Here is a 23,062-nt window from a genome sequence, read left to right on the forward strand (position 1 = left end):
AGCAGCGGTTTTGTGAAGAGTGATGTTTTGCCTTCTTGAGTGGCTATCAGATATTGCAGCAGTTTGTGAAGTATTACTATCTTTAAATGCTAATTTATGTTAACAATAAAACAACAACAACGAGACATTCCAAAATTATAGGTTGTTTGTTGTTGTAGATTTTGTTAAATAAAGAACGAAAATTCAATTTTCATTTTATTTCCAAATGATGCGACGCTTTCTTGAAGATTAGGAGGGTCAGAGGACATAAATATTAGGCAAAAACATAAAAAAATCATAATTATTATTTTTTTTTTACATTTTTTAGCCCACTAACGCTTATTTCGTTAAGAAGATGTAACACGAAATAAATAATTAATTTTAGAAACTTAGAGCCTTAAGTTTTTTTATACCCTCCACCATTCAATGGAGGGTATATTACCAATGTCATTCCGTTTGTAACTCCGTGGAATATTCATATTGAATATATAAATTCTGGATCAGCGTAAAATTCTAAGACGATGATCTCCGTTTGTCTGTGTGTTGAAATCATGCTATCTTTCGAACGAATTGAGACAGAAGGCTAACATTTTGAACATATGTGTATTTTGCCAGAAGGCAGGCTAATTTCGTAAAATGGCCATTTCGGTCCACGGTTTCGTATAACCCCCATATAACGGTATCTCAAGTTATTCCGTATTTTGGTGATCTTATCCACATTATTCGCCGGAATTGTTTCAATTTTAGTATTCGAAATTCGTAATGGTACTACAGTCTATGACAAAAAATTACTTATGCAGGACCATGTCTTCGTATAGTCCACGTATTATGGTCATCATTTAAACGGTATTTTTCGGAATTTTTTGAAATTTTTCAAGTTCCCAGCAAATGGTGGAGTGTATTAAAAGTTCGGGACTTATCTGATTTTTTACATCTTTTTATCTCAGTAACCTTTTCAAATCAATTCCTAGCTACATTTTATACACTCTTCACTCCTTACCAAATAATGGGTGCAGTGGACTCACTTTGAGACCAGTAACTACTTGCAAGCAGCATTCTAACATAGATATGGGAAGTAAGTACAGGTTGAGATGAAAAAAACTGCAACTAACTTCAGACTGCTGTCATTTCTAAGCCAATCGTCCGACAGCTGTTGAAATTATTCCAGTGACAGCTCATTGTATTGTTTAAAGGCGTACAAAAGGATTTTGGTGAGAATTTTCAGAAAAAAAGTTATTCGTGATGGAATTCACGCGTGATAGTGTGATTTCTTTGTATTTGGCTGGAAAACCACAAGTGGCAGAAAAGCTTCGAAAAGTAAAGAAGCGACTTGATCGAATCTCACATCTTACAGTGGCCGAAGAATGGCTTGTGAGCTGAACATATTGCAATATTCCATTCGGCAAATATTGAACAATGAGCTCGGAGTAAAGCCATTGAAATTCCAAAAAGTGCAAGAACTTATACTGCACCTGAAAAAAAATAAACTCAAAAGAGTTGCTTCGCTTGGCCGAAAGTGGTGAACTGCCGAATTTCGTTTTCTTAGATGAGAAAACATTCGTTCCAACAAAATGATAGTGTTTACTTGCCAAAGAGGTCAGCAGAAAATGTACACCTTCGGTTGGCTACCAGAACTCAAGCTCCGGCCATGGTGATGGTTTGGGTCGCCATAACAGCCGATGGTCGCTCTCCGCTCGTATTAAACGACATTGGCATCAGAATAAATGCCGAACATTATCGAGAAAATTTTCTGGAGGGTGTATTAAAGCCTTGGGCACGCAAACATTTTGGGTGCAGACCATGGACATTCCAATAGGACTCAGCACTATCGCTCAGCCACCACCCAAGATTGGTTACAAAATGGGGTTCCTCGCTTCACTTCCAGCGCACAATGGCCACCAAATCTCCGGTTACCAATCCTTTCGACTATTGTGTCTGTAGTGTTTTGGAAAGCAAGGTTGGCACTAAAAAATACCAATGTGTCGAATACCCTCAAGCAAGCGCCTGGAATGGGCCAAAATACCGCAGAGCAACATTCGGGCAGCGTGGGACGGTTTTATTGGCCGTTTGAAGGCCATAATTCGTGCCAAAGCAAATCTAAATATATTCTAAAATTTTATGCTATTTCCGACATTGTTTGCTTCCATTCAATAAAATTAAAAAAAAATGTAAAAATTATGGTGTTCGACTTTGTTGAAGTTTTTTTATCTCACCCTGTATATCATCTTCACAACAGATCTTGTGTTAGCAAAAATGTTTGTGTGTGTGAAATTTGAAAAGAATCGGATTTTTATATCACATTCTTTGAGCTCACTGTTGATGAAAATATTGAGATTTACAAGCCTGAATGGAATCGGATGTTAATTGCGCGTTTCATGAACTTCATGAATATTCAAAATTTTGACCCATTGTGGGGGGAGGTACCAGAAGGAGAGGACCGATATGAAATATAAAGAGAACCTGATGCTTATTTCGGATTTTGTAAACATTTTGGTTATTCAAAACTTTGACCCATTGTGGGCGAGGTACCAGAGGGAATGGTCCGATCTCTATCGTCTTTATAACATATCCTGTGTTGATAGAAATATTCAGATGTGCCAAGTCTGGAATGGAATCGGATGTTAATTTCCACTTTTGTGGGGAGGCACCATAAGGAGTGGACCGGTATATTCCGTCCCAATACCTGATCTTGGGTTCTTAAAAATATATGAATGTGTGTAATTTGATGACAATCGGACTCTTATTTGAGTTACATTTAATCAAAATTTTGACTCCTTGTGGTAGGGGCACTTGATGGAGTGAACCGATATTATCCATTTTTGACGGAAATGTTAGGATTTGCAAAGTTAGAAGAAAATTGGATTAGTGCTTCCTTTCCTGATCAGAAAATATATTTGGTTTTTGGTTTTGATGCTGAGAGCCGATATTGTCCTTTTTTTCACCTGATGCTAATATTGAGATTTTTAAAATTGGAGCCATATCGGATTATCCTTTCTCTTACTGAGCAGCAAAATATTTATTTTGAAAATATTGACCTTCTGTGGTGCAGGTACAAGAAGGAGTGGACGATATTGTCCCATCCCCGAACTCGTATAAGTTTGATAATAATATTACGATGCATTAAATTTGGACCAAATCGGATACTCCCTTCGAAAGTTATCATGGGCACCAGCCAGATAGACGGACTGACATCGCTAGATCGAATACAAGTATCCAGAAACCGATTTGCTCCAAAGAGGCCTAGGAGTTCTAAAGCCGTTATTTCGATGAGGCACGTTTTGGCCGTATCAAAAGATCCATACCCTCACTAGCCATATGGCTGGGGGTATAATAATGATTTGTAAATATTCCAGGACCTGCAGGAATCTTTTAGCTTTGCAATTTTTTTCGATTTTTTTTCGTCAACACCTTTTTGTTGATGACTTTTAGTGAAATTTCATGAAGATTTTTTTTTTGTCTCTGACGTCATCATTCTAAAATTATGCCTTATAACAGAATTTGGCCAAAACTCACATAAAGTACGTCCTTAAGCCTCAAATTGTGTGGTAAATGTTTATGGAAACCTGGCCTTTAGATAAGATTTAAATTTTTGGTTAAATTTCAAGCTAAATAATTTGTAGAATGCCTTGGCTGGTTACGCGGCCATTTAAAGGTAGTTTCTAAACATTTTGTGAAAAAGGGCCAACACGACCCTTTTGGGTCTCTCTGGAGAATTTAAATTTTTGTCCTGAAAAGGATTTGCTCCAAAGATGCCTAGGCTCTAAAACCTTTATTTCGATAAGGCACATTTTGGCGGTATCAAAAGATACATACCCTAAATATTCCAGGATCTGAAAGAATCTTCTAGTTTTGCAATTTTTTTTGGATGTCATAAATTACAATTTTTAAAATTCTTTCAGGTTCTGGAACGGTGCAAAAATGCCCACCGTTCTCTACATTTATTTTTCAAATGGGGTCGGTAGGTATGCATATTTGAATATTTGTTGCTGGGTTACTAATTCAAATTTTATTTCTTAAACAAAATGATTTGTAAAATGACCAGTCGACGAATTGTTAAAAAAATCCCTCTTTTTCGTAGACATTCATTCTTGATTCTTACAACTCCTTCTTCTTAAAAGAGAAGGTTGACAAGAATATTCGAATATTTTGAGCTGTTTCCTTGAAATTCCTTTTTCAAAATAACTTTAATAAAAAATAATTACTTGTAAACAATTAGTCCGCAAACTGTTTAATTGTCCCTGTTTCCCTAAGACTATAATTTCTGATTTCTATAACGTTTTCTAAACTTTTGTGCCCCCCCAACATCCAACACCACCAGCTATTATCTCCCCGAACAAAGACAAGAGAAAAATGGCCACAAATAGGTGTAGATGTTGTGAAAAACTAGTTTCACATTGAAACACGCAAAACAAGTGTGAAAACCTTTAATTATCCTTTCATTTCTTTATGCTTATCAAAACATATTCAACATTTTTAATGTTCAAGAAAAAACAACTGAATAATGAGTAATGAAAGAAACTGCAAAAAAAAAAAACTCAGGTGAACTATATTTAATTAAAGCCTAACATCCAACGTTAAATGTAGTTCTGCTTCTTTTTTCTGCTTCTCCATTGAAAACGCCCAGCTTCAGACTGCATTGCTGTGGACATGGACTTTAGCATTTTTGACAGAATATGGCCAAACAAAAATGGTTGCAGTTGTTATCTTTTGTGGTTACTTTGAAAAGAAAAAAGAAACCAAAAAAAAAAAAAAAAAAAACTGAACAAAATAATAACAAAACTTGAACTGACAACTATTGTTACTCCTCAACATAACAACAAGTGTTAGAAATTTATGTTATTTTACACCATCAAGTGGAGTAGCAAAAAAAAAATTGAAAAAAAGTTGAAAAAAATTGAAAAATATGCAGACAATCAACAGCAATAATTTGTTAAACTGGTTAAGTTGACGAGTGTAACGCTGCTTTTGTTGTGTTAACAAAAATTAAAATCTAATAAATTACATGGCCAACAAAACTTAACACAAAATATTCACATAATAGCCACCGGAATTTAAGCTATGAAAATATATTTTTGGAGATTGTTAATCATAAGCTATTATTAATTTTGTTATTTACCAAATCATGAGAAATGATTTTTTTGGGGGGCTCATGAGGCAATTTAAAGCTCTAGAAGACTGAAAAAAACTGATATAATATATTTTATAAGAGTTATAATAATTATACATTTTGGGTAGGAGATTCCAGAAAGAGTGCACCGATGTACCTCATATCTCTACACTTGATCTTTTTTGTTGGTAGAAATATTGGAAAATGACGAGGTTGAAAAGAATTGGATGTCCATTTCGTGTTATATGAGGGTCATGGTTATTCAAAATTTAGACTACAAATGGGGAGGTACCAGAAAGAGTGGTCCGTTTTATTTGTTCTTTATACCAAATCTAGTAACAATATAAATATTGGGATGTGTGAAATTTGAAGACAATGAGACACTTATTTCACCTTTTTTAAGAACTATGAGCATTCGACATTCCACCTGATGGGGGATGTGAGACATGTTGTTCATTTTCATACCTAACTTTGCATTGTTTATTAGGATTTGCCAAGTTTGAGCAATATCGGATATTTTTTTTTAAAAAAAATTGACCTATTGTTGGGGAGGTTCCCGCTAAATTAAAAAAGCAGCTAAGTTTGGAAGGAACTTGAAAATTAAAAAAATAAATAAATAAATTCCGAAAACTACCACTTAAATGAAAACCGTTACATGGGGACTATACGAAGACGTGGACCTGCATACGCAATTTTTCGCCATATTTTGTAGTACCCATTAAGATCTTTCAATACGAAGTTTGAAACGATTCCGGTGAACAATGTTGCTGAAATCATCAAAATGCCGATTCTGTCGCAGGCTGTAGTATCCATTACGAACTTCAAATATCAAATTTGAAACAATTCTGTAGAAAAGTGTCCCTAAAATCATTAAAATCCCTAATATCGGGAGGTACCGTTATATGGGGGCTTTACGAAGAGGTGGACCTGCACAGACAATTTTCTGTCTCAGGATGTATTATCTATTACGAACTTTAAATACCAAATTTGAAACAATTCCGGTGAATAGACTCGCTAAAATCATCAAAATACCGAATGTCGGGAGGTACCGTTATATAGGGGGGCTATACGAGGACGTGGACCTGCATACGAAATTTTTAGTCATAGGCTGTAGTACCCATCACGAACTTCAAATACGAAATTTGCGATAATTCCGGTAAATAATGTCGCTAATATCACCAAAATACCGAATATCATGAAGTACCGTTAAATGGGGGCTCTACGAAGACCTGGACCTGAGCAGACAATTTTCTGTCTTAGGCTGTAGTATCCGTTACGAAATTCAAATACCAAATTTGAAACAATTCCGGTGAATAAATTCGCTAAAATCATCAAAATACCGAATATCGGGAGGTACCGTTATATGGGGGCTATACGAAGACGTGGACCTGCATACGAAATTTTTTGTCATAGGCTGTAGTACCCATCACAAACTTCAAATGCGAAATTCGCAATAATTCCGGTAAATAACGTCGCTAAAATCAGGAAAATACCGAATGTCGGGGGTACCGTTATATAGGGGCTGACCTAGGCATGACCTAGACAGACAAATCGTCTTAGAATTTTTTTTTTAATTATTTTTTCTAAATTCTTCTCAAAAAAATATTCTGGAGATTTGGAGTCCACCTAGTGATGTCGCACGACAACCCTCGAAAGGAATATCCGATCTTGGTACATCGCAATATTTTTGTCAAACTTAGATCGAGTTTGGAGATGGGCAATATCGGTCCACTCCTTACCCAATTTGGCTCCAACTTTGCAAATCCTAATATTTGCGTCAGTGCTTAGGTCAGGTGCGAAAATGGATAATTAAGTACCTCCCCCACGAAGGGTCAAAATTTTGAATTATTACAACTTTTATAAAATGCGATATAAGAGTCCGATTATCTTTAAATTTCACACATCCCAATATTTTTATAAACCAAAGATCTGGTGTTAAGATGAAATATATTGGTCCAGATACTCTGGTACCTCCCCAAAAAAGGTCGAAATTTTGAATATCCATTAAGCTCATAAAACGGTAAATTAATATCCGATTCCATTTAGACTAGGCACATCTGAATATTTCTATCAACACAGGATCTGTTATAGAGAGATCGGACTATTCATTTTGATACCTCCCCCAGAAAGGATCAAAGTTTTGAATAACCAAAAGGTTTATAAAATCAGAAATAAGCATCAGGTTCTATTTATATTTCACACATCCCATTAGTTCTACTAACACAAGATCTGTTGTGAAGATTGAATATAGAGGTCTACTCCTTGTGGTACCTACCTCACAAGGACTCAAAATTTCCATGAACCTCATAATAAGCAAAATTATCATCCGATTCCATTCCACACTTGGTACACCTCAATATTTCTATCAATACAAGATCTGTTATAAAGATGGTGGAGATCAGATCATTTCTTCTGGTACCTCTGCCACAAAGGGTCAAAGTTTTGAAAAACCAAAACGATTATAAAATCCCAAATAAGCATCTAATTCTCTTAAAATTTCTCAAATCCCATTATTTCTGCTAACACAGGATCTGCTTTAAAGATGAGATATATCAATCCACTTCTTCTAGTACCTCCCCCACAAAGAGTCAACATTTTGAATATCCATGAAGCTCATAATAAGCGAAATTAACATCCGATTCCATTCCAGACTTGGTACATCTCAATATTTCCATCAACACAAGATCTTTTATAAAGATGGTAGAGATCGGGCCATTTATTTTGCTACCAGCCCCGCATAAGGTTTAAAATTTTGAAAAACAAAACACTCAAAGAATGCGAAATAAGCATCCAACTTTCTTGAAATTTAAACATACAAACACAAGAACTATTGTGAAGATGATAATTTATGTCTGCGAACCCCTTCTGGTACCTCACTCACAACAGGTCACAATTTTCAATACTTTTATCTGTCATAACATTCGAAACACGTCAGCGATTCTTTACAACTTGCTATATCTAAATATATTTCTCTTTGCCAGAATCTTGGTCCATTCCTTCGGAACCCACTCCATAGAGGATCAACAGTTTAATTAATCATAACGGATGTCAAAATATATTTAATTAATCGAACATTGGCTAAGGGTATGCGTCTGTCGGCAGAACCGATTGATGCTTTTAACTTGTTTTTAATATACAACAGAAATGGAGATTTCTTTTCGTTGATGACTTTTAGTGAAATTTCATGAAGAATATTTTTGTCTCTGACGTCATTCTTCTAAAATGATGCCATATAACAGAATTGGGCAAAAACTCACATAAAGTACGGCTTTAAGCCTAAAATTGTGTGCTAAATGGCCTTTAGGTAAGATTCATATTTTGGAGTAAAATTTCAAGCTAAATAATTTGCGGAATACCTTGGCTGTCCATGAGCCCTTTTAAAGGGAGTTTCTAAACATTTTGTGAAAAAGAGCCAAAACGACCCCTGGAGGTCAAATGCACTATGTTCTTAAATTAAAAGAGTTTCAAGAAATCTTAAGCTAAAAATATCAAAAAGAAAGAAGAAGTGGTGGAAATTTTTCTGGAGTTCATTGCGATGTAAACTTTCCAAAAGGCCGATGCACAAGTCTTCTATCTTTACCTCATTTTTCATATTCTACTAAGTTTTTTTCTGTAATTAATTAGTGAAGAGTGTTAACATAGAAAGATCTATGGTAGACATAAAAATAGGTACGGTTCCGAATTTCAGGAAATTTCTTTTCTTGTGGTTGTATAAATACCCCTTTATTTGCCACCTGTTACAATTTGCCGCCTCTTATCTCTAATAAGGCTCCTATGGTGACCATATCATTTAAGACCAGCTACGTTTTTGGTTTATAACTGTAAAATATTGTAAATTTTATTAGATTGACCAGTTTCAGAAAAAAAAATAATTAATTAAACATGTTTTGGGTGTTAATTCCACCACCAACACCACCGCCACTATCGCCATCGTCACTAACATTTGACTGCTGCGAGTCAATTGGTCGTTATTGGCTTATCGTCGTTTTCGGTGCGCTTATCATTAGGCTTGTTGAGATATGTCTGTTGGTAGTTTTTATTACTGATTTTATTTTTTTTTTCCAGCTACAGATTTGTTAAATATTTTAAAACTGTTTTATTGCTAACTGGTTCAATTTGCTAAGAGTTTGATTAATATGGGCACTATTGGTCGAAAGTTTTTTTTTTTTTTTTTTTTGGCGAAGTATTTAATGGTTGAATAAATGAATAATTATGAGATAATATTAATTTGTTGACTTCGTAGGCGATTATGGTATGCGAGTTTTCAAATGTCAAAATGGAATTATATTTTAATAAATAATATTTATTTCTGAATTTTTTGCACAATAATTGGATGTCAAAATATCTGAGCTTGGAATTTTCAAGAGGAATTGCCTACCCTTCAGACTAAAACAAGTTGAAACGCATCAGTCGGGTCTGACGACCGATTCTATATAAAGGTCAATTATGTTCTTTGAATCTGTTGAACATTTATTACCCATTTTTTGACTCTTAATGGTGGTGGTTCTGAAAGGGTTGGAATTATTAGCCAACCAAGCAAATTTCATATCTGACCTAAGTTTGATATATGTATAAATATTTCAACGCGCCAGATTTAGGCCATATCAACTACTTCCTTCACACTTTATGAGATATGTGATAATTTTGGTAAAATTTTGAAATTTTCGTGAGATACCATATATGTCGGACCGAAGTATTCCACTTCATATCATACTGATAAAAATATTGATATATGCAAATGTAAAGAAAATTGTTGTAATTTTTTTATTTTCATTTTTTTTTCGAATTTTATTCCCAATTTTATGCGAATAATTTTTAATCAAAAAAAATAACCTATTGAGGGGCATGACCAGAAGTGCTAGACCGATATGCTCAATCTTTACACTGGATCTTTTGTTGGAATTTGCGAAGTTTTGAAGGAATCAAAAACTTCTTTCGCAATCTATGAGCATTTGGATATCCAAAAAACAAAAAAAAAATTGACTCCTTTGTAAGGGAGATACCAGAAGAAATGGGCAGATATCTACCATATTTACAACACATATTTTAAAAGATATAAATATTCAAAATGTTGACCCGTTGTAAGGAAGGTATCAGAAGGAGTGAACCAATATATCCCCCCTTCGCACCAGATCTTGTGTTAATAAAATTATTTGGATGGGGGAAAATTGAAGATAATCGGATACTAATTTTATATTTTGTAAGAGTTACAATTATTCCAAATTTTGACCCTTTGTAGGGGAGGTACTAGAAGCAGTTTTCCTATATTTTCCATCAAGTCTTGTACTAGTAGAAATATTGGATTATGGGAAATGTTAAGAGAATTCCTGCTCAATTCGCGTTTTATTATCGTTTTTGTTTCTCAAAATTTGGCCCCTTATGGTGGAGGTACCAGAAGGAATGGGTCGATATCTACCATGTCCACAAGAAATCTTGTGTGGAAAGAAATATTGAGATGTGGCGAGTTTGAAAGGAATCGGATGCTATTTTCGCGGCTATTCAAAATGTTGAGCCCTTATAGGGAAGGTACCTGAAGAAGTGTACCGATATATCCCATCTTCGCACCAGACTTTGTTTAGGAAGAAATATGGAGATGTGCGAAATTTGAATGCAATCCGATTCGCATTCCACATTTTACACTTTGGCCCTTTGTGGGGAGGTACCAGAAGAATAGGGGAGATACCCGAAGAAGTGGACCGATATATCCCATCTTCGCACCAGACTTTGTTTAACACGAGTTGTAACTATTCCAAACATTGACCCTTTGTGGGATAGTGGATTGATGGAGTGGACCAATATTGCTTATCTTCGCACCTGACCTAGCACTGACAAAGATACTGGGTTATTTGCAAAGTTTCCAAAAACTCGAATGATCATTTCTCATTCTTTGAGTTTTTCTTTGAAAAATTTGAATTCCTGTGGGGGAGGTACTAGAAGGAGTGAACCGATATATCCCATATTCGCAGCAGATCTTGTTTCAGTAGAAACAATGGGATGTGTGAAATTTGAAGAGAACCGGTTGCTAATTTCGGATTATATGGTCGTTTTGGTGATTTAAAATTTTGACCGTTTGTGTGGGGAGGGGTGTACCAGAAGGAGTGGCCCGATCTCTACCGCCTTTATAAAAGATCTTGTGTTGATAGAAATATTGAGATGTTGAGATATGCCAAGTCTAAATTGAATCGGGCGTTATTTTCGTTTTGTTTTAAAAGCTTCGAGGATATTCTATTTCTTTTTACGTGGCACTGATGCAAATATTAGGATTTGCAAAGTTGGGGCAAAATCGGATTATCCTTTCTCTTTCTGTACAGTAAAATATTTTTTGAAAATGTCGACCATTTGTAAGGGATGTACCGGAAGGAGTGGGCCGATGTTACCCATCTCCGAACTCAATCTAAGTTGGACAATAATATTGCGATCTACCAAGTTTGGATGAAATAGGATAGTCCCTTTGAGAGTTATCTTGAGCACCAGCCAGACAGACGGACATCCCTAGAACGACTCCAAATGTCCTGAAACGGATTTTATCCAAAGAAACCTAATGTCCAAAACTGTTATTTCGATGAGGCACGTTTTGGCCGTATCAAATTGTATATAACCTCTGTAGCCATATGGCCGGGGGTATAATTACGATGTTTGCAGTTTGGAGTGAAACTCCCTTCGAGAATTCTCATGCGCACAGACGGGCATCGCTAGATCGAATCCAAATGTCCCGAATCGGATTTCGTCCAAAGAGTCCTAATCGCAATTTCGATGAGTCATATTTTGACAGTATCATATGATGGTTCCTCATTCGATTTGACTGAATATGTGCCAACTCTAAAAGCAGTGTCACAAATCGGTATAAAACCATGTCCGGATTAGAAACATCCTTTTGAGCTCTCCATATTCCACTACATATATTCAGTCAGTGTTTAATTAAAATTAAGTTCCTGGCATCTTTAAGAATTCTGCATTATCTCTAAAATAATTAACGTTAGCTCCCGGTCTTGACCCTCTCTCACCACAATATTACCTGGCCGACTCCGTCTTAGACAATATACACGTGCCTCTTGTCTATCGAGCCATTAAAAGGCCACATCCAATTGAAAATGCCAGAAAAGACACACAAAATCGCTTTCTATGCCTCACTTCAGCTGGCCGCAAAGGCTTCCTTCCATTCGTTATAACAAAAACGTATTTAATCTTCAGCAAGCGAATACAATATTTCTTTGTTGAATGCAATCAAATCAATGGCTCTGCACACTTTTCAAATGGACTGGTCTTCTGAGATGATCGGTGGTAGTTAGTTGTAAGACAAAACAGATCATATTGCCATCCATAAGACTTCTTGGCCAGCCAGCCAGCCACTCACTCAGCCATTGAATGTGGTAAAACAAATAATGCCAAGAAAAATGCAAACAGCATCCGTAACAACAACGACAACAACAAGAGCAACAAATGTCTAAACAACATGAAAATTTACATAAATGCGTATCGCATACATATTTTAGAGCTTAACAATTTTGCGTTTGCGTTTGAGCAGAAAATTGCTGCTGTCGTCGTTGTCATTTGTAAGCCACGAAGTAAGGAAGGAAAAAACGAGACGATGATATTCTTAATTTGTCATGGGGTTTGTACTGCGGGAGCTATACGATCCATAGGGAGTTTTTAACCATTTCTTGAAAAAAACGGTGTCAAATTGACCTCTTTCGCAACTCGCTTAAGGGTTAATTTATTTGAATAAAAATAAATGTCGTATCGCTGTTATTCATATTTCAGAAGACGCGCTATATACTTAGAATGTAGGAATTTCAAGAAATCCTAATTGGATAGGGCTGGAATTCCTAAATGTGATGCTGTGGACTCTGTTGGTATCTGGGATTAAGACATGGAGGTGGTACTCGAAATATGTACTATAATTGTACCAAAGTAATAAATTTGGTATTGGATAATGGAATAGAGCTGATATCCTGAAATTTAATATAGATGCCACTGTTGGCGCCTGTGGTTAAGATATGGAGGCGATTTTGAAAATGTGTACTATAATTGTGTACTAAAAAGAACAGAATAGTACTAAATGTGGGTTTGGATGGAGAAATAGAGATGATATCCTGAAATTTGGTTAAGATGTCAATGTTGATGTATGTGGTTAAGATTTGGTGGTGGGTTTTGGAATTACATCCTATGTTTGTACGAAAAGTTTTAAATAGTACTAAATTTGGTATTGGTTATAGGGCTGGAAATTTTATATTGAGGTATCTGTTGGTATCTGAGATTAAGAATAGGATCTGGTTTTTGAAATGAATTTTTTTGAATTTGCACAAAAATTACTAAATAATACTAAATTGGGTATAGATTGTAGGGATGGAGAAAAAATCTGAAATTTGATATTGAGGTCGCCGTTGGTATCTCTTACTGAGATATGGAGGTGGTTCTGGAAATTTGTATAATTGCCGAAATGCGTTCCTTTTTATACTGTCAGTCATATGGCTAAAAAGGGTATATATCATTTTATACGGCCAAAAGGCGCCTCATCGTTTAAGGACATTTGTTTCGTGACATTTGTAATCGATCTATGGGTGTCCATACGTCTGTCTCTCTCTCCGTCTCTCTCTCTCTCTCTCTCTCTCTCTCTCTGGCTGGTACTCACAATAACTGTAGAAGGGAGTATCCGATTTGATCCAAACTTGGTATATCTTTATATTATTGTCAAACTTAGATCGAGTTCGGAGATGGGCAATATCGGTACACTCCTCCCCCTCACAAAAGGTACAAATTTTCACAGAAAATAATTTTCCAATATTTTTACATTTTATCCCTTTAATATTTTGCGATTATCACCATCACATCACATTAGGCAATTCTGGCTCTAACACTAACTCCATGCAAAGTCGGACTATAATATTGCCTTGTAGCGTAACTTCAAATTAAAGCGATCAGAAGGACAGTGGGAAAAACACACACACACACAATCAAACTAATAATAACCCCCAAAGAGGATTTTGCACAATGTAAGGCTTAAAAAATTTTCTTAAATTTTTTCCTCGGATGGCGCCCAATCGTACTATACACGTCGTGGAGTAAAAAAATGCTGCAATTTAAATGAAAAACACATTTTTCATCTCCGCAGGGATATAGGCTCGCCAACCATGTTTGTATTTTTTTTAACAAAAATGATAGCCCATTTGCAAAAGCTAAATACCACGCTTCGTAAGAATTGGACCATAATTGCCAACGGTAGCGTTTTTTAAATTAAAATGGTCCGACGGACAGTGAAAAACACATGGCTAGATCAACTCAGCTCTGCAAGATAGGAAGGTCGATACATAACATCGTGGGTCTGCAACCAATATTTCGAGATCTAAGAGTCTTTTTGGACCAATCAACTTAATGATCCCCCAAAAACAGGATGTTTTATTAGGAGATAATAAGTTCCATTTTACATAAAACAAGTAAAAAAGCTAAAAAACCTTCCACCATTTGGAACAAATTGAGCAATTTTCAAAAAAAAAAAAAAAAAAAAAAAAAAAAAAACTTTTAAAAATTGTTTTAAAATCCCGAATGTGACCATTATATTGGTGTCTATACGACGACGTGGACCTGCATAGTAACTTTGATCACAAAAATTCGGTTAATAATGTAGCTAAAATCATAAAAATACCGAATATAGGGTGGTACTGTTATATGGGGGCTATACCAAAACGTGGACCTGCACAGACAATTTTCTTTCACAGGCTGTAGTATCCATTACGAACTTCAAATACTAAATTTGAAAAAAAAAAAATCGGGTGAATAATGTCGCCAAAATCATCAAAATACCGATTATAGGGAGGTACCGTTATATGGGAGCTATACGAAGACGTGGACGTTCACAGAGAATTTTCTGTCAAAGGCTGTAGTATCCATTACGAACTTAAAATACAAAATTTGGTACAAATTCGGTAAATAATGTCGCAAAAATCATCAAAATACAGAATATCGGGAGGTAACGTTATATGGAGGTTATATGAAGACGTGGAAATGCACAGACAATTTTCTGTCTTAGGTTGTAGTATCCATTACGAACTTCAAAAACAAATTTGAAACAATTCCGTTAAATAATGTCTCTAAAATCATTAAAGTACCGAATATCGGTAGGTACCGCTATATGGGGGCTATACCAGAACGTGAATCTACATAGCCAATTTTCAATGCCAAAAGTCCTACCGACCTAATATACATTTGAATGAAATTTTATCAACCTACATCATTTCGTTCGGAAGCTAGAGTGATTGGACTTCGCCAAATCGACATAGAATTTTAGGCAGATCAAGAACTTTGAGTTTGTGGGGTCTAAAATGAATATTTCGAGGTATTACAAACTGAATGACAAACTTAATATACCCTGCGTACTATGGTGAAGGGTATAAAAAGTGCAATTTTCTCGTTGTAATTGTCGGTTTTCCAACCCTTCACTAGTTAGTTAGCACAAACCTCTTGTAAAGCTCCATTGAGCGCAATTTTATGGATCTTTGAAGAAGATATTTTTGGTTTTTTTCTGACTTTTACACTATATAAGGCTTAAACAAGTTAAAAAGCTGTAAGTTCGGCCGGGCCGAACTTTTAATACCCTCCACCATTTGCAACGAATTTGGAAATTTTTAAAAAATAAAGTCCTTAAAAAATTCTTTTAAAATTTTAAAAATACCGAATATAGCCGTTATATTGGGGTCTATACGACGTGGACATACATAGGCATTGTTTGTCATAAGCCATTACCATATTCAAATTCGAAACTTGAAATAAACAGTGAATAATGTAGCTAAAATCATCAAAATATCGTATATAAGGAGGTGCCGTTATATCGGAGCTGTGCGAAGACCTGGACCAGCATAGACAATTTTTTGTAAAAGGCTGTAGCATCCATTACGAACTTCAAATACCACATCTCAAACAATTTCGGTGGGTATTGTACCTAAAATCGTCAAAATACCGAATATAGGGAGGTGCTGATATATGGGGCCTATACGAAGACCTGGACCCGCACAGACAATTTTCTGTCACAGACAGACAGACAGACGGACAGACAGACAGACAGACGGACATCGCTAAATCGACTTAGAATTTTACGCTGATCAAGAATATATATACTTTGTTGGGTCTGATATGAGTATTTCGAGGAGTTACAAACGGAATGACAAAGTTAATATACCCTCCATAGTATGGTGGAGGGTATAAAAATGGCGCCCAATCGTACCATCGAGGGGAAGAATATTATTGATCTTCACAGAAGATATTTTGGTTTTTTCCTAGCTTTTATAAGGCTTAAAAAAATGCGTTTTCCTCGGTTGGCGCCCAATCGCAACATATTTGCCTGCAACCCTGCATTTAAATGAAAATCCCATTTTTCCTCCTCCGCAGCAATATAGGGTATCACACGATCGTCTGTGCCAACCATGTATTTCGTTTATTTATTTATTTTTCCATCCAGCACATTTCATGTAGATATGCATTTTCTGCGGCTGTTTTACTGTTTTGGCATTTAAAGTGGCGCTTCATTATACGAAATGATCGAGTGTTTAACTTACAGTTTAACATTACAAATAGCAACAACAGCGGCAGCAGCAGCAACAGCACTATGCCGGCAACTAACAACGTCAGCAACAACTTCGAACAACGGCGACGACGACGACGACATTGTTGTTGGCAAACTCATTTACCTACGAAATACAAATTCTTGCAGCTTTGTTATTGTTTTTTTTTTTCAGAAGGGGATAAAGGGGAGCAACCCGGTGAGGTAGACAGCGGCCTATTACAAATTTGTTGTTGTTATTCTCTTTTTCGTTCTTTTGACTTCCCGTTTGTGAAACGCATTTTATTCAAATTAGAGTTAAAAACCCATTAAATATGTATGAAAATCTATCTATCTTCATATGTGAGAAAACACACACACACACGTACTCACACATACATACATATGCATGGTGTGCATTGTCAGTTCGTCTTTTGATTTCTTGCCACCGCTTTTGCATGGAGTGTGGTGTGGTGTAGTGCAGTGTAGTTTCTTGCTTCTTAAATGCCACATGTGCCGCACCAGAAAAACAAAAACAAAGCAAAACAAAAAAATGTAAACTAAGTGACGATACGCGCGTATCTATTTTGCGTTCTACATACGCTTTTCCTTTAACAATCTGTTAAATTGTATCATTATCTCTCTTCTTGGTGGTTTGGCTGTCGGTCTTTTTATTTATTGTTGTGTTGTTCTCGCTGTTGTTTGTTGTTGTTCGGTTCGAGTACATCGACACAAATTTGCGGATGTTAGAAACCATTAAATACTAAACTACTGTAATAGACTGTTCTTTTGTTGTTCATGTTGTTGTTCTTGTTGTCGTTTGCTGGTAGTTAGTTAAGGAGAAGAAAAAGAAAACCAGAAAACTTGTTGCCTGCTCTGGGAATCGTGGAATTTTTCTTATTCTTATACCTATCTCAGTTTTAAATAGTTTACGCATATTGGAAAATTGGATTGATTATAAAGTTTTTCTTGATAGCATTGAAACGGAATACGGAAGTATTGGTAATTATGGTAAAAGCTGCAGTAAATTAGCCACAAAGGCAAGAACTCTATGAAATTGTTGCAAATCTGCAAATGGGATACGAAAGAGGGATTAGCTAGAAAAAGTTCAGGTGACTTAATAACTGAAAAATGGGTGAAAAATCAACTGATGAACGGTTAATTGGTGTTGAGATTTTAAAAACCTAAATGAGTCAGCAAAGGTGCCTTTTGGTAATTTTTTGAAAATATGGTTAAAATGTATTTGTCATAAAATTCTACTATGGGTCTTGGAAGACGACAAAGGTCTAAATCTTACCCAAAAAAGAGGAAATATACATTACATAACAACCTACACAGAGGAGCAAGATTTCCCCTCTACCATATTTTTCGAAATTTTCGGAGTTAGATTTCTTTAAATCCACTGTTTTTTGGTACATGATGTCTTCAGCAATTTTGCCAATAAAAAAATCGAGATTTGGATGAGATCAAAATATTCCACAAATGTATTTGTAATAAAATTCTACCATGGGTTGTGGAAGACGTTATCGGTCTAAATCTTACCCAAAAGTGAGGAAATATACACCTTACACAACATAGTGGTAAGGGCATTTATTTGTAACAGAGAGAAGAAAACGAGATAGACCCATAATTAGTTTTGAGGATCTTCATAGAATAACTTTCTGAGCCGATTTATACATGTCAGTCCGTCCGTCCATGTATTCTTGTAAACAAAATGCAGGTCGCATTTATTATCCGGTTGAGATGAAATTTTGTTTGGCCCAAGGAAGAATCGGATCAAATTTAGATATAGCCCCCGTATATATCATCAACTGATTTCGGGTTAATTGTGCCCCAATATCAGTTCAAATGGCCTGAATTTTGGCATATCCAACTGAATTTAGTCCAGAAGCAAGCACATCAAATTTAGTGAAAATCGGTTCCATATTCATCCGGTTTGTTTCACAGGAATGATATTTAGTACCAGATATCAGATACAGCCCAGAAATATCTTTTCAAATTTTATCAATATCGGTTCAGATTTGGATGTAGCTCCCATACATATCACTAACCGATTTCGGGTTAATTGTACATCACATCACATCTGACCGACTTCAGTCTAAAAGCAAGTACATTAAATTTTGGGTAAATCGGTTCAGATATAGCTCTAGCACCCATGTATTATCTGATTTGGTGCTTAAGTCGTAATATGCATTCGACAACGATGATAATTCGTACCAGATATCTTATAGAGCTCGTAAATACCTTTGGCAAAATTTATCGAGATCGGCTGAGATTTGGATATAGCTTCCATATATATCCTTAATCCAATTTCAGGTTTATTGTTTAAGAAGTGGCTAATATCAGCCCAATATATATTTTTATACGCTCCATCATAGTATGGAGGGTATATAAAGTTTGTCGTTCCGTTTTTAACACCTCGAAATATACATTTTAGACCCCACAAAGTATATATATCCAAGGTCAGCATAAAATTCAATGTCGATTTAGCGATTTCCGTCCGTCTGTCCGTCTGTGGAAATCACTCTAGTGCCGAACGAAATGAAGTAGATTTGGTATTGAAAATGAGCCATGTAGGTCCACGTTTTGGTATAACCCCCATATAATGGTACCTCCCGATATTCGGTATTTTGAAGATTTTCAGAATTCAGATTCAGAATTGTTTCAAATTTGGTATTTGAAGTTCGTAATGGATACTACGTAATGGATACTATGACAGGAGATTGTATGTGCAGGCCCACGTCTTCGTATAGCCCTCATATAACGTTACCCCCCTATATTCGGTATTTTGTTGATGTTAGCGACATTTTTCACCGGAATTGTTTCAAATTTGATATTCGAATTTCGAAATGGATACTACAGTCTAAGACAGAAAATTTTCTGTGCAGGTCCACGTCTTCGTATAGTCCCCATATAACGGTACCTCCCGATTATCGGTACTTTGTGGATTTTGGCAACATTTTTCACCGGAATTGTTTCAAATTTGGTATTTGAAGTTCGTAATGAATACTACAGCCTATGACAGGAGATTGTCTCTACAGGCCCACGTCTTCGTATAGCCGCCATATAACGGTACCTCCCGATATTGTTTCAAATTTGGTATTTGAAGTTCGTAATGAATACTACAGCCTATGACAGGAGATTGTCTCTACAGGCCCACGTCTTAGTATAGCCGCCATATAACGGTACCTCCCGATATTCGGTATTTTGTTGATGTTAGCGACATTTTTCACCGGAATTGTTTCAAATTTGATATTCGAATTTCGAAATGGATACTACAGTCTAAGACAAAAAATTTTCTGTGCAGGTCCACGTCTTCGTATAGCCGCCATATAACGGTTCCTCTCGATATTCGGTACTTTGTTGATTTTGTCAACATTTTTCCCCGGAATTGTTTCAAATTTGGTATTTGAAGTTCGTAATGGATGCTACAGCCTTAGAGAGAAAATTGTCTGTGCAGGTCCACGTCTTCGTATAGCCCCCATATAACGATACCTCCCGATATTCGGTATTTTGATGATTTTAGCCACATTATTCACCGGAATTGTTTAAAATTTGTTATTTGAAGTTCGTAATGGATACTACAGCCTAAGACAGAAAAATTGTCTGTGCAGGTCCACATTATAGCCCATTTCAAGTTTCGCATTTGAATATTTTATTGGCTTATGACAGAAGTTGCCTATGCAGTTCCTCGTCGACATTTAGACCCTAATTAACAGAATTTTTAACGGATTTTATTTTGTTGGAAGTTGCCAAATTCCTTTCAAGCGGTAGAGGATATTCAAAGTTTGGCCCGGCTTACAGCTTTTTTACTTGTTTAATATAATCCTTCTCGAAGAGATATCATGCACCCTATAGCAATGTTCTTTGGTATGAAAGGTTAAAATGTCTCCGTCAAGTTAAGTGAAATCGATTTCGATCGAGTTCCGTTTGAAACCAAACTATAACTGATCCAAAGCCATATGTTGATGAGTAGTATGATCTACTTTAAATAACTTCTTTTGTTACGGGAGCTTTACTAAACATGTAGGTGGTAGGTGTAGGGTATCAGATAGTCGGTCCCGCCCGACTTTTGGCTTTTCCTTACTGTTTTTTTTTTTTTTTTTTTTGAAGAATTGATGTTCTATTTTGAAAGCAAATAGCAAATCAACACCTTCTTTTACGATAAATCAACTTTTGCTCTCCAAGTGCATCAATGACCTAGTTTCCGACAATTCTTCTTTCTCAATGATGTTCAAATCCATTGATGCCCCATTGGAACTTTCATTTTATTGAAAATGCAATATACAATCCCCCCTCCCACCTTAAAATAAAAACAAACACCTCAAAACAATCTAAATTCCCGTTGGACCACCCACAAACATCTCCATGTCGCCTAGCCAAACAAATCAAACTGCAATGCCAGCAGATTGTTGTCATTTGTTTGACAGTTTTCCCGTTTCTTTTACATTTTGAATCCAATTTTTTTTTGCTGCTGCTTTAGTTGTCTATCTTTAGCAAATAAACACTTGTCTTAATTGTATTCACAAGTAGCAAACAGCACCAACTTTAAATAACTAAAACACATTGCATTCATAGCCCAGTACCCCACACGGAGCTACACCGGAGCTAAGGTACCGGTAGTTATAATGTGTGGGATTATAACAACATCAGACACTTCTTTTCCTTCTAGGAATCAAACTCGGTTGTGATACGACGTTTCGCATTACCAACCAACTACCAACCACTTGCCAAAACGTTTCATTCACTCATTCATTTGAATCGTTTGTTAAGTTTGGTTTGCTTCGTGGCACTCATTGGTTTCCAATTGACTGCCGCTACATGGGCTGCTGCATGGCTGCCTGCCACCAACACCACACAAGCTCCAACATATGCAGACACCCAACACATGAGGCATAAAAGCGTTCAAATTAAATTAAAATTTATGCAAACCGACGCATGTTTACACACGTCAAACGAGAGCAAAAGATATGGCCAGCATTTGCCTGGTACAGAGAATGGAACCGAAATGAAAAAAATCTTGAGATTTCCATTTGAAAAAAAAAAAAAAAACAGTTGGTTTGAGTCAACTAAATAGGATGACCACAAATGTCAAAATATTGAGGTTTGCCTGGGATAGATATCATGCATGGATGGAATCATATGTTTTTGGGTCAGATTCAACCTCGAACTGCAAAGTATAATTAGTATACTTTGAATTTAATTTGTATATTTCGAATATAATTTTCTTAAAAAAAAGCCTAGATATGTAGTTTATTCAGAGATTTATAGTGGAATTTTGTGTAGAATATGTTATCTTTTCACACTTTCTGTGTAAAATTAAATTTTATGTTAATTCCGGCCCCGTAGTAGAGCCCCGTATAACAAATAAAAGTTTTTATGGGAGAATTCAATCACACACGCTATGATTAAAATTATAATTTAAAGTTCAAAGGACTAAACATGCCGAAGCATTTGTATCTTTTATATTCGGACATGTATTGCCCATTTGGTGCACAATTAATTTGTAATCGGATAAAGCTTTATATGGGTGCTATATTCAAATCGGAACCGATCTTGATAAAATTTGGTAAATTCTAAGCTGTATTTGATATATTTCCCTTAACATCGTTGTTACGGAGTGCATATTACGGCTGCCGAGGACAAATATAACAAATCGGATGAGCAGTATATATGGGAGCTATAGCTATATCTGAACCGATCTTTACCAAATTCGACATACCAGCTTCTAGACTTAATTCGGTCATAAGTGCCAAATTCCATCCCATTTAGACAAATATTAGACATTTGGTGGAAAAAAAAAAAATAAATCGGACAAGGTTATAAATGGGAGATATATCCAAATCTGAACCGATCTCGATAAAATTTAGCAAATGTATTTCTGAGCTGTATTTGATATATTTCCCCAAATATTGTTGTTACGGAGTGCATGTTACGGCTGTGGGTAACAAATATAACAAATCGGATGAACAGTGTATATGTTAGCTACAGCTATATCTGAACCGATTTCGATCACATTTGTCGTACTTTTTTTCAGGCCTAATTTGGTTGTATGTGCAAAAGTCAATAAAAGGCACAATAAAAGGCAAATCGGACGAAGATATATATGGGAGCTATATCTAAATTCTGACCGATTATCTCCAATTTCAGTAGGGTTTGTCCTTGGGCCATACAAATGATTTGTGCAAAATTTCATCTGGATAAGGCAATAAATGCGAACTTTGTTTACAAAAATACATGGACAGACGGAGGACATGCATTAATCGATTCATAATGTGATTCTATGCAGATCATCAAAAGGAACTATGGGTCTATCTCGTTTCCTTTTGCCTGTTACAAACAAATGCAATAAGCCATATTACCCTGACCACCTTGTGGTGTAGGGTATAAAAAATAAATAAGATCCGTTAAAAATGTCAAAAGTTATACTGCACCTTGAAAAG

At 35.9% G+C, this 23,062-nt stretch overlaps 1 protein-coding gene across 6 annotated transcripts in view; it reads right to left on the minus strand.

Moving 5' to 3' along the window:
* The window catches only part of LOC101894336 (longitudinals lacking protein, isoforms A/B/D/L), a 743,553-nt gene that overhangs the window by 293,436 nt on the left and 427,055 nt on the right, over positions 1-23,062 (minus strand). The window lies entirely within an intron of this gene.

This window comes from Musca domestica, unplaced genomic scaffold, assembly GCF_030504385.1.
Source record: "Musca domestica strain aabys unplaced genomic scaffold, Musca_domestica.polishedcontigs.V.1.1 14, whole genome shotgun sequence".
Taxonomy (NCBI): domain Eukaryota; kingdom Metazoa; phylum Arthropoda; class Insecta; order Diptera; family Muscidae; genus Musca; species Musca domestica.